Source organism: Rattus rattus, chromosome 5 (genome assembly GCF_011064425.1).
Source record: "Rattus rattus isolate New Zealand chromosome 5, Rrattus_CSIRO_v1, whole genome shotgun sequence".
NCBI classification, from domain to species: Eukaryota; Metazoa; Chordata; class Mammalia; order Rodentia; family Muridae; genus Rattus; species Rattus rattus.
In genome coordinates, this window is record NC_046158.1 from 83,515,763 (window position 1) to 83,529,494 (window position 13,732).

Below are 13,732 nucleotides of genomic sequence, written 5' to 3' on the forward strand. Positions count from 1 at the left end.
AGCTGCCCCGTCTCATGCCAGTGCGCCATTCACAGTCTCTCAGATTCACCAAGGCAGAAGGTGTCTCTGACATAGAGGCAGAATGCACCTTCACCGTCCACTGTTCGAATGTCCTGGAGATCACGAAGATTTCTTCCAGGCTCATCCTGCCCTGAAGGGAGGCTTCCCTTAGCAGCCGTCAGGAACCCTCCCTTAGCGTCTGCAGCTGCCATCCTGCTGCCATGAGCTGACCTAGGATAAGGACTGTTGGCGGCTACCTCAGACGCATCACATTTGATCAGTAGTTATTTCCTTATAGAAAATGGGCTCACAAGGGATGCTTCTTTAACCTAAGTAGTAGAATTTTGGGTTCTTTGAAGATCAAATTCAAATTTACATTGAATTTACTTAATGTATCCACTCTCACCAAAATGGATATAAACTGCTTTTTTTTTTTAACTTGCTTTATGTTCGTGGAGCTGAGTAGACCACAAGCGAGTTCACAGTTGTTAGACAAACACTCTAACACTGAACAACACCCCAGAGCAAACTGACATTTAATGTTTTTGTGAATATACAAAGAACTCAAAAAGTTAGACCACAGGAGACAAATAACCCTATTAAAAAATGGGGTTCAGAGCTAAACAAAGAATTCACAGCTGAGGAATGCCGAATGGCTGAGAAACACCTAAAAAAATGTTCAACATCTTTAGTCATCAGGGAAATGCAAATCAAAACAACCCTGAGATTTCACCTCACACCAGTGAGAATGGCTAAGATCAAAAACTCAGGTGACAGCAAATGCTGGCGAGGATGTGGAGAAAGAGGAACACTCCTCCATTGTTGGTGGGATTGCAGACTGGTACAACCATTCTGGAAATCAGTCTGGAGGTTCCTCAGAAAATTGGACATTAAACTGCCTGAGGATCCAGCTATACCTCTCTTGGGCATATACCCAAAAAGATGCCCCAACATATAAAAAAGACACGTGCTCCACTATGTTCATAGCAGCCTTATTTATAATAGCCAGAAGCTGGAAAGAACCCAGATGCCCTTCAACAGAGGAATGGATACAGAAAATGTGGTACATCTACACAATGGAATATTACTCAGCTATCAAAAACAACGAGTTTATGAAATTTGTAGGCAAATGGTTGGAACTGGAAAATATCATCCTGAGTGAGCTAACCCAATCACAGAAAGACATACATGGTATGCACTCATTGATAAGTGGCTATTAGCCCAAATGCCTGAATTACCCTAGATGCCTAGAACAAATGAAACTCAAGACGGATGATCAAAATGTGAAGGCTTCACTCCTTCTTTAAAAGGGGAACAAGAATACCCTTGGCAGGGAAGAGAGAGGCAAAGATTAAAACAGAGACTGAAGGAACACCCATTCAGAGCCTGCCCCACATGTGGCCCATATATATACAGCCACCCAATTAGACAAGATGGATGAAGCAAAGAAGTGCAGAAGTGATCGCTCCTGAGAGACATATATAAGAAATATTCAAGTTAATAAAAAAAATGATAAAAAAATAAAGAATTAACCTCTAAAAAAAAATGTTTTTGTGAAGACGTGGTGATGTGAGCGATCTCGTCTTGCAGCCATCTTCACTGAATACCTGTCCTGTGCCTACTCCAGACCCAGCTGAAGAGCACCTGTGTGGCAGTACAGGCCTGGCCTCCGGAAGTCCCTGCTTTCACCTTGACCTTTACCAGAAGGTGACAGTGGGAAAGGATCCATGCTGGACCAAGGGGCCTACCTTATCAACTATGACTTTGGGAATTAGAAATGACATAAGGGCTTAAGATTCAGCCCAGGTGGTACAGTGTTTGGCTAGCAGACAGGAAGCCCTGGGCTTTTCAGAACTGTATAAAATGATGTCACAAGCTATAATCCCAGCACTTAGGAGGAGGTAGCCAAAAAAAAATCAGAAATTCAGCATCATGTTCCACTATGTGGTGATTTTGAAGCTGTCCTGGGCTGCATGAGATCCTGCCTCACTTTAAAAGCGGTAAAGGGTGGGGCTGGTGTGGTGGCATGTGTCACCCCACCTCTGGAGAAATGGAGATCGGCAGGTTCCCTTGGGCTCACTGGCAAGCCAGCCCAGCCTATCAGCAAACTTCTGGTCCCAGTGAGAACCATATCTGAAAAGAAAGAAAGAAGAAAGCAGGTGAGAGAGGGAGGGAGAGAAAGAAAGAGAAGAAAAAGAAGAGGAAGGAGGGGGACAAAGAAAGAAAAAGGAATAAAGAAAAGCAGTACAGTTTTTAAAAAGAAAAGTCTTTTAACTCTAGCCACTGTTCTTTCCTCTTCTTATAGCTATGTTCGACACGCCCACCCAAGGCTGCTCAACACAGATTTGAACGCTTTGGATAGAGGTTTGCAGTCCCCATGGCTGCCCAGTTTGTGTCCGTGCATCCCCAACCATCAGCAAATGCAGAGAGGGCACTCTTTGTGACCCCAAAGTGCCAGTTTTTCCATGGGTGCTCTGCCTGAGTCTGACAGAAAACAAAATGGGAATTAGACACGTGTGGTGGTTTCAGCATGAGACAGTTACTCGGTTTAATGCCAAATACAAACAGAGAAGAAGGGAAGTGCGTTTGCCAAAGGGAGCCCTCCCCACGGGCTCTGGCGTGGCCCCAGACCGATTGACAAAGAGCCACAAAGATGGCAGGGTCAGAGCACAGCAACCGAATTCCTGTGTGGCTCAGGAGGAGCAATAGATTTGGCCTCCACAAAAACAGCCTGGTGGCCGTAAAGGGTTCTTTTCATGCCGGAGTCTGTCCGTTAACCTTATTTTTAAGTCCTCCTACTTTGACATTAAGGACTTTGATCCTCAACGTCAGCCCTTCCCTTTAAATGCATCTTCCTTGCCTCAACATGCTGTCTAACACAGCAACAATAGGGAGACATTTCAGTGCAAGTTAAAATTCGGTTCCTCTGTCACACTTGCCACACTGCAAAGCCCCTATGCTGGACAACACAAAATACACACCTATCGGGCGGACCTGGTCTACTCCTGAGCACTTTAACATGTTTTTTTCCTGGTAGGTACAGGGGAAACGTGTGAGTATTTTAAGCCAGGCAGACCTCAAATCTAACCTCCGCTCTCCCCGCTGCTTGCAAAGCCTTGACTGTGTGGCCCTGTCATTGCACTGCCTCTTCCAAATGCCTCTTGTCACATGTATCTGTTCCTGGTTGGCGCCTTGGATCTGAGTCACTGCTGTTTCCCTTTCCTTCCAGCCAGGAAGTTCCTGGGGTACATTCAACTCAGCTCTATGTACGCATGCGCAGCTCAGGGATCAGCTACAGGAAGGACTTGGGTCAGTGTCAGCGTGCATGAAATCACCTTCTTCAGTGGTGTGGGTGGCAATTCATGGTTTTTCTTGCTGCTTCGGGGGAGAGGCTGCTTTAAGGGTCATCTGGATTATATGCATGCTTAACGAACAGTTGCCCGTGGATCGGACACTGTGCTGTGTTTATCCACTCTGAGTCTTCAAGTGGACACAAGTTTCACTTGCTAGTTTGCAGATGAAGAAACTCATTCGGAGAGGCTGAGTGACTTCCCTTCAGGTACACAATGAGAGGCACAGCTGGTCTGGCTCCAAGCGGTTCCTGAGACAGGATGGACACCACTAGGTTGCTCCCAATGTGGCACTTAGGGGAACAGCTCTTTCCTGGGGTACAGGCTCTGCTACTACCCGCATCCTGAAGCTGCAGGTGTTGAACCATAAATACCAGCGAGATGACCCAAACTTGGAAGTTTCAGGCCAGATGATGGGAAGTAAGGGTGTTCAAGATGGGTAGAATGGGGTCTGGGACTCAGACATAACCCCCTAAATCTGTCTCTCTCCGTTCTGAGATTTGAATTCAAAGCCAAACAGTTCCTTGATAAGTGCTGCCCCACTAAGCTACATCTCCAGCCCTCAAATCGGGTTTTAAAGACCAAAAACACACAGTCAGGACTTCTCTCAAAATATGTGTGCATTTACTTTGACTTAGCACCTTCTCTTCGATAATTCTAATAGAAGACTCAGAAACAGGGCCTGAGAGACAGCTCAGAGAGTAAAGTGCTTTCTGTGAAGGCCTGAGACACTGAAATTGATCGTAGGATTTCCGTTGCTGTTCTGAAACACCATGGCCGAAGATACTTGGGAAAGGAAGGGTTTATTTTATTTGGCTTACACTTCCACAGCACTGTTCATTATTGAAGGGAGTCAGGAAAGGAACTCAAACAGGACAGAATCCTGACGTCAGGAGTTGATAGAGAGGCCATGGAGGGGCACTGCTTATTGGCTTCTTCCCATAACTTGCTCAACATGCTTTCTTATAGAGCCCAGGGATGGAACCATCCACAGTGGACTGGACCCTCCCCCACAGATAACTAACTAAGAAAATGTCTTACAGCCAGATCTTAAGTAAGTTTCTTCCCTTTCAGATGACTCTAGCTTGTGTGTCAAGTTAACATGAGACTAGCCAGTACACCAATATTCGTGTGAAAGCTAGGTGCAGTATTTTATACCTGCAAACCAGGCACTGGAGAGGTAGAGACAGGTGGCTCCCAGAGGCTCGCTGGCCAACAATGTAGCCAAATGGGCGAGCTCTGGGTTAAATAAAGACATTCTCTCTAAAAATAAGGTGGAAAGGTGATTGAAGAATAGCTCAGCGCCAACATCTTGCCTCCATATATACATTAACACATGCATGTGTGCAAACACACACACACACACACACACAGAGAGAGAGAGAGAGAGAGAGAGAGAGAGAGAGAGAGAGAGAGAGAGCATCCTTGGCTACTTAGTGAGTTGGAAGCCATCCTGGGCTCTTTGAAATCCTGTCTCAAAATAAAACAAACAACAACACAGAGAACACTCAGAAATATGCATCAAAATTTAGCCATAAGGAAATGTGTGATAATATATGTGAGAGGAAAGAGGAAGGAAAGAAAAATCAAGAATATGACAATTAGGGGTTGGTTAAATAATATCATTTCAGCTGTAAGCTGCAAATGTCAACATTTAAAATGTTATGATGCAGGTATGTGTTTAATGGCATTTAAACATCCTTGAGTCATATTAGCTGGGGGCAGGATCAAATCACAAAGAAGTATGCTCTCCAGTGACCCAGTTTCTGTTAAGGCACAGTAGAACGCATTGTCTAGACAGAAAGGCGTCCAGGTGATATACTCCCTTCCCCTCTCATGTCCAGTGCTACTGTGACTTTCTAGGATTGTGTGCCTAGTGTTTGCTGAGTGGTTTATTGAATGCCTAAGTGCACTATTCTAAACTTTCGTGAGAAACCATTTCTATCTCCACAGCCCGCATCTGGTGGAAGAGAGGTGCCTCCCTAGAGGAATGAGGAGAGGCCAGAGCTCCACACACTGATGCACACGTCCTTTTCCCATTCCTGGACCAACAATTGGCCCACACTTTTTACGGGCAAGGCTATTTATTTTCCAATCAGAGGCATTGAGTAGGGACTTCTAGGGGTAAACTGGTAGCTCTGGGCAGCTTTGAAGCATCACAAGAGGGAGGTTTTGTAGCCGGAAGATTTAGGAGGGCAGGCCCTCTGGACTGTTTTACTGGCTTCTTTTACATATGTATAGCTGGGAGCGGGGTGGGGCCACTGCTCGCTGGGGACAGGACCTCCCCCAAAGCCGAGAGTCACAGAAACCAGGGGGATGCTGGAAACTTCTCAAACATCAGCCCTTTGCCCCCGACCTAAACCATATCCCCAACATCCATCCCTTCCTTTCTTCCAAGTAGAGTTCAGAGGTGGGAAGCATGGCTCCCAGTAGCAGAGGTGGGCAGCAAACATAGGCAAATTATTTAATTTCTACCAATAAGTTTAAGTAACTACTGCGCTTTACAGTTGCTATTTCATGTTAAGAGAGCATTAGAAGGCATTAAACACCTGGTTACTGTCCCTATGAAATGCTAGCTCATTCAATAGTAACTTCCTGATCTCCTTCCCTCCTTCCTCTCCTTCCTTTCCTCTTTCCTTCCTCTTCTGTCCTGTCTTTGCTTGCTAGCTTGTCTCCTTCCTCCCTTGGCTGCAGCTAGGAGAGAGATCCTAGCACCAGCAGACACCTCTCTCCCCGCCAGTTCCCTAGCTCTCCCCGCTCCCAATTTCCTAATCCCCTTAGTTGTACAGACACAGCAGCAGCAGCAGCAGCAGCAGCAGTAGTGGCAGCAGCAGCAGTCGCTCTAAATGTAGTGTGTATTCTGACTCTGGCTTTACGTTTGCCTTGACTCAGGCCCTGGTGCAGGGACAAATTGGACGCAGAGTGTAAATGTTACCACTTTGGCTCCTCCTCAAGAGGCGCTAAGCACAGATGTTTGCAGGGGCAAGCAGGGCCCTCTAAGAATGGGGGCATTGTGTGCGGCCTCACACAAAGGCCCAGTGGCCCCACTCGGCTGCCAACCTCCCGAGCATCCCCTCTTTACGCATTGATTTATTAGGCTAGGGATGAATGAAAACGTAATTAATATTACTGAAGCATTAGAGTCTATTTAATTTAAATGCCACTGAATATTTCACTTTCAGCTGGGAGTGACAATGTGCTCGGGCCCGGCTGGTGAAAGCCGGGGCCATCTGTTACCCCGGTGAGGGAAAGAGACAGAGGAGGCCTAGAGTGTGGGGGCTTTGTGGACATTCCAAAGGTCCTCGATCATCATTCATCTCAAGGGCAGCCAAACCGCATTCCTCCGCACGAGCCCTCCGCCGGAGGGGCCTCGGTGACCAGCCGGGAAGCTGCCGAGAACCAGGAGCCCTGCGCTGCCCGTTGGGAGGCAGGAACTGTGGAGTAGAAAAGCCACAGGTGCAGGCTCCTGAGGAATCGCTGCCTTCGGGAAGACCGCAGTCAAGCAGGTGCTGTCCAGCAAAGGTCGCAGTGAGCCCCGTGTGGCTCTTTCGATTAAAACCCAATACAAAGAAAATCAATCCCACAGTTCAACCCTCCACGATCGTTATGCTAGATAGCTACATGTGGCTAATAAATACTGCCTGGATATGTCAGTAGATGGTCATTTCCACTGTCACAGAAAGTTCTGGATGGTATTGTTCTAGTACCTCTATAGTTACAGGGAGAGTCACTCCAGAAAAATCTACCTGAAGAATCCTGATTGATTGATGCTTGGGTTGTCTGAGCCTCCGGGGATCTTGTACTGGTCAAGATCGATGATGCTGAGAGATCACGAGAGTTCAAAGCCAACTGTAGCCATTGCCCTTGAACCAATCGATTACTGTAAAGTCCCCATCTCCACTCGGACTCTTCCATCCAAAAGAGAGTGAGTATAACAAAACCAATTAGTTATTGAGAAAATAATTATAAAAGCTATATAGAGCTACTTCTGTGGCAGAGTCTAAAGGGAAGAACGAACTTGAACTCAAGGAGAGCTATTGCCTTAGCTTGTCTAAGTGGAAGGAGCGTGTAGGTTTTGAATTGGAGAGAATAAATCTCCAGGTAGCCAGCTGGGCCTAGATCCTGACTTCCTGGGTTGGAAGAGGCTGAGGGGGGTGGGGTGGGGGGATCCTGAGCACTTGGTGCAGGCACAGCAGGAGGAGCAGGAGGGGGATGTTCTGTCCTTAGTGGGATGATAATTAGCCCAGTGGGTTCTCTCATAATTGGGATCATTTGTTCTCCTGGCCTTTCCTCTGACAAACTGATTCCACGCCAGGGGAAAGCTGTGTGACTCACACCTTGCCATGCCAATTAGCTGATAAACATCAAACATAAACAAAGATGGCCTAATTAAAACTAGTCACTGAACCTCCGTGAGCATCTTGTCAAAACTGCACCAAGTCTCTGCACCCAGGCTTCTGCAGACCTTGGAAGCTAAATGAGGGACTCCGGGGAGGAGCTGCAGATGTCCGGGAGGGACCCAGAGGGACTAAGGGAAGCAGGCAGAAGGCAGGAGAAGGCTTTTTAGCTCAGCCACTTGGATTGTCTCTCCCCTCTGCTTCTCCAGCTACAAACCCCTTCCTTTACTCCAAGTGTCTCCACATAGACATGGGGCAGGTCTGCACTGTACTTCTGCGTGACGGAATACATTGCAAGGTTTGGTTTTGTCTCCAAGGATGGTTTCTGGTGGGACATCGTTTTTACACTTTTGAATATGTCTAATCCTGAAGTTCTCAGATCTGTCAGTGAGCTCCGTGATTCAATATTCCTCCTGAAAAGGGGTCAGAGGACTGACCCAGTTTACCACCCAATATTGTGGTAAGACTCAAATGAGCCTACCCCCACCTATGTACATATCCTTCGCTCTCTCCTTTGATTCCTTCTCTTCATCACTGAAGTCTGATCTCCTGCAACCTACCTGGAGGCTCCTCAGACACAGTAGGCAGTATTTTTATTTCCCTCTAGGAAATAACTTCAGCAGCTCATTGAAACTTCCTCAACTCTTAAGCCCTGGCTCGAATCTCAATGGAGGCTTTTCCACCACCCCCATCTCTACCTCTTACAATGACTGCATAGGCCAGTGTCTTGTATACGCAGTGATGCCTGAATGCCTGACTTCATAGATGGCTATGTGGCAGGGATTCATACCAGATCCTCAAGAATTCAAAGTACGGCAGATCGGAAGCCAGACTTGCAGATTATTTTATGCCTTTGCAAGTTACTGGGTGCTTAGTTGAAAGCATAATTTCCCCCCTTCCCTGCTCCCAGATTACAATTTCCCTAGAGGGCAGGCACTTTGTTTTTGTGAGGGAATATAAAGACAAGTCAGTGACTAAGTTCTAACATCACTGGTTTTCCCTCTCTCTGTCCCCCTGAAGCACTGGTCTTTTCAACTTATTTCTCTTGGACACTCAAAGACCCGAACCTGCCCATTGTTCCCTGAACCAGGCATCCACTGACGACCGTTTCCTTTTTTTCTGGTGTAAATCCTCTTCGTGAATTTCCTCCCACAAAACAGGTATAAGAAGCCAGCCAGGCATGGTAGCACACACCTTTAATCCCAGCCTTTGTCAGGCAGACGGATCTCTGTGGGTTCAAGGCCGGCCTAGTCAACATAGTGAGTTCCAGGCCAGCCAGGGCTATATAGTAGAACTTTGTTCAAAACAGAAAATAAAGTTACCAGAACAAAACCAAAATCAAACCCACAGGAAAGGGAAGAATGGATATATCCAACCCTTCTTGCTCTCTGCTTGTATCCTCTCTGATATTTTTGGTTCCCAACTCTTCCACTTGTTTATCATGGGACCTTTTAACTACTATTCCATTCCTCCCTTAAATTCCTTCTGCCTGAAACTTTCAAGGGATCAAAGTGCTGTATTCGGTCCTAGATCCAGTACAAATTTTGAGGTCTGCAATGCCTAGGTTCTTTACAGTCAAATGAAGAGAGCAATTAAGCACACGGCTTTGCTGTTTGTTCCTAGAATTAGCCAAGTTCATTCATGTCGAGGGCTTGTGTGTAGCGAACAGACAACGCCTGGTACCAGTTCTTATTTGTACTCTTGAGTGGAGACTCCTGTTGCCCATAGGGTGACCTCAAGCTGCTCCTCACCAACAAGGCTGCTCCGCGAGTGGCTTGGCAGTGACTCTGAGCTGAGTCAGTCCAGATTGTAGTCTATTAGTTTTCCCCATGCTGTTTTCTGGACAGAGCTGGTTTCACCGAGTCCTCTTAAAGCCAACAAGAGGATTAGCATTGCTCCTGAGTCCCAGAGAACTCCCAGGTAAACAGAGTAGCAGTGGTTCACTCTCAGTGTCCTTTCAGTGTGCCACCTTGAATGCGGAAATGCTCACTCCCTGACAGGATGCTGGCCCTGGCCTCTAGCCTACCACACAGAGCCACTTTTCTGCCTTCAGGAGAGTGCTTGAGAAAGGGACTTTGTTCCCCCTCCCTGTTCTCCAGGAACTGAGAACCATGGGCTGCTGACCCAGGACATCACAGAATCCCCTGCACACCAGGAATTTGAGGTTGGTTTTGGCAATGGCCCTATTTCTGGGACAATCATGGTGACAATGTTCGGTGTGGTGGAAGATCCGAAGCTGTAGACAAAAGAGGCAGGCAGGCCACGGTTGCAGTCCTTACTGTGTCATTTACCAGCTGGTCACTCAGAACATCCAGGTCTCTACCGCACAGTGACTCGTTAGCATCCCTTGAAACACTGGGGAAAGGTCTCTGGATGCTTGGAGAGGTAAGAGACAGCTACCTTGACCTAGAGTCCTCCCTGCCTGGTTCTGGTTTGGCAATGGACAGTGCTCCCACGCAGGAAAATAGGAAAGCGACACAGGCTGTCCGTAGAAGGCACTGTCCCCTCAAATGCACAGACCTCATTCAAGAGGGATTCAGAAGAAGAATCGAGGTTTCTGCGCAGGTGCAGGAAGAACTGCCACGTGTTAGGATGGGAGAAGCCAGGAAGAGGCTCGGCTCGATTTCGCCCCCACTCCCACCACGAGCCTCATTGTTTTCCAGACTCGGGTCCCTATTCAAATGCAAACACCAGGAGGCGCCTTTGCATTGCGACCCGGAGCACTGGAGGAGATTGACAGCAGCTGTTTGTTGGTCAGACTAGGTTAAAGGAATGGATGTGGGAGGAAGGGACATGGAGGACCGTGGCCAGAGGAGCTAGTAGATGCTGGTGTGTTATATTCGTTTTTGAACAGAGTTAGCTCTTCCCACAGGTGGCGGTCTGCTATCCAGGCTAGTTCTGATGAAGGGTCAGGGATAACACCCTCTAAACACGAACCTGCTGATGATGGAATTGCACTCTGCCCATGAGTGGCCGGTACCAAGCCTTAACCTCTCGGAAAAAATGAGACCAGGAACATTTTGCTGCATAGAGTTGTAATGACGACTATTCGTAAGCACTTAAAAACATGTTTGCCTTCGATATTTTTTGTTTTTCTGGTTGTTTGTTTGTGTGTTTGTTTTTTTCTAGAAGAGTGTTCAGTTACGCCCACCAAGGTCATGGCTTCAAGTCTATTAAGAACCAGAGGATCTAATGCATGACAGTGCCTGGCTCTGTTGTCTGGGATGGAGAAGGGCCTGCACAAATACTTATTAATTCCAAATAAAGTCTAACTTAATCAATACAGTTACCAATGTCAGTTAGCGGTTTTGTTGATCGTCACTAAGAAGTTCTCCAACTTTCTCTCAGTCCTTCTACTTTAACCTCCTGAGTAGTGGGCTCTGAGGTGTTCACAATCATGCCAGGTTGATTAGTTTTAATAACGTTCTGTGGGAAAGGGCTCTAGAGAGGGAGATAGTAGGACACTGACACTTATGGAAAAGTAGCGGTGGGATGTTTAACAGGAAACATTATTTTATTTAAATATATATATACACATATAATATAATATTGTTTAAATGGTGTTGTGTCACATACAGCAATAGACTATTTGACAAATAACCTAGAGCCATGAGAAGCCTCCCTTTGTGTTGCTGGTCAGAGGAGTTCAAGAGACCCCAAAAGAAATATAGGCTATTGCCACTGTACTTGGTTTCCTCTCAGAACTTGAAGGTCAGACCCTCTTCCTGAAAACAACACACACAGGACTTGAAGGAAGAGGTGGAATTGACCTGGAACCCACTTCCCTAAAGACTAATCCTCCCTGAAGACTAGTCCTCCCCCTCCCTGAAGGCTAATCCTCCCCCTCCCTGAAGGCTAGTCCTCCCCCTCCCTGAAGGCTAGTCCTCCTCCTCCCTGAAGGCTAGTCCTCCCCCTCCCTGAAGGCTAGTCCTCCCCCTCCCTGAAGGCTAGTCCTCCTCCTCCCTGAAGGCTAGTCCTCCCCCTCCCTGAAGGCTAGTCCTCCTCCTCCCTGAAGGCTAGTCCTCCCCCTCCCTGAAGGCTAGTCCTCCCCCTCCCTGAAGGCTAGTCCTCCCCCTCCCCTGAAGGCTAGTCCTCCCCCCCCCCTGAAGGCTGTCCTCCTCCTCCCTGAAGGCTAGTCCTCCCCCCTCCCTGAAGGCTAGTCCTCCCCCCCTGAAGGCTAGTCCTCCCCCTCCCCTGAAGGCTAGTCCTCCCCCCCCCCTGAAGGCTAGTCCTCCCCCCTCCCTGAAGGCTAGTCCTCCCCCCTCCCCTCTGAAGGCTAGTCCTCCTCCTCCCTGAAGGCTAGTCCTCCTCCTCCCTGAAGGCTAGTCCTCCCCCCTCCCTGAAGGCTAGTCCTCCCCCTCCCTGAAGGCTAGTCCTCCTCCTCCCTGAGGGCTAGTCCTCACAGTATTAGAAGGTGCTTAAAGTAATCAGTAATCCCATCCAGCTGTTGACCCTGGGAAGCACAGCAATGAGCAGTCCAAGGATACACTCTGTGGTTTACAGTGGCACTTCTATCTCAGGGAGAACCAACAGCTATTGGGTTGGATTTAAGGTCCATTCAATACAAGGGAACTCATGCCTAACACTTCCAAGCAATTAGCCATGTCTGGAAAGGACACAAAACCTAGAGGATCTACGATACAACACCACACTACTTCTGAGATTGTTCTAAAGCACACAGCTTCGAGCTGTATTCTACACACTTCCCTATATATCCACAGGTAAACGGACCTCCTCCCCTTCATCAAAGAAGCCTGGTTCTGCAGCAGACAGAGACGACTACAGACATCTCCAACCAGTAAAAATGCAGTGAATAAGGGACTGTGAGGTGTTCAGTCCCACCTGGTACATCTACAACACAACCCCTACACACAAGTGTCAGGGAACATTGAAAGAAGGGGCAGAAAGATTGTAAGAGTGAGAGGACCAGGAAGCTGGCGGTCAGTCAGTGTCTTCTAGACAAGACATGAGTGCTGTACCCATGAAGTCTCAACAGTATGGCTGCCTAAACAAGACCCACATAGTGACCCTATAGCCAATGTGCTAATGGAGAATTAAACAAAGCCCCACCAGCAGATGAACTATTGAGTCTATGGCTGCAGAGAGAGGGAAAATAAGTTTTCTCCAGTGATGAGACTCATGATATATTATCCAACCCTCACAGGCCAGCTCTAAACATATGCACATACAAGGAACTCAGTAGGCAGTATAGTAAACATGCATATAGGGAGACATATATATATATATATATATATATATATAGAGAGAGAGAGAGAGAGAGAGAGATGCATGTATATGTACATATATGTAGCAATAATTATACAAGAGGAGGTCATTAATTTTAAAAGGGGGAAAGAGATGGAATGTGGAAGAATAGAAATAATGTAAATACTGAGCCCATGTATGAAATTCATTAAAGATTTAAAAAAATAAGTCCAATGGTTGTGAAAGATGTCAACATTAGAGGATAATTAAGAGGTAACATATGGGAATGGTGTGGTTGGAGGTGATATATGAGTGAAAATTAAAATTAGTTTGAGTATTAATATTCATTAATGTTGCTTATGATGGCTCAAAATAAAGAAAAGGGCAAAAAATGGCAAACAATTAGGAATTTTCCAGTTATTGATGATGTTCCAATTCAACAGGGTCGGCAGTAATTTTGCGTGATATTACCTGTGGATGTTCATCCATTAGAATGCCCTTGGTTGTAACAGGAAAATGTGATGCAACTATTTAAGTTGAACGATCAGTAATTTATTCTGAGAAAGAAGAAAAGCAAACCTCATACTGCCTGAAGGTGCCGTGTGTCCCTGCCACCACATGCAGGAAAGACAATGTGTGCCAAAGAGTGGCTATTCCAAACTATCGACTTCTTAACTACGATTAGGAAAACTCATTTCCCTGGGCTGGAGCAATAGCTCAGCGATCAGAACACTGGCTGCCCTTCCAGAGGACCTGGCTTTTGATCCCCAGAACCCACAT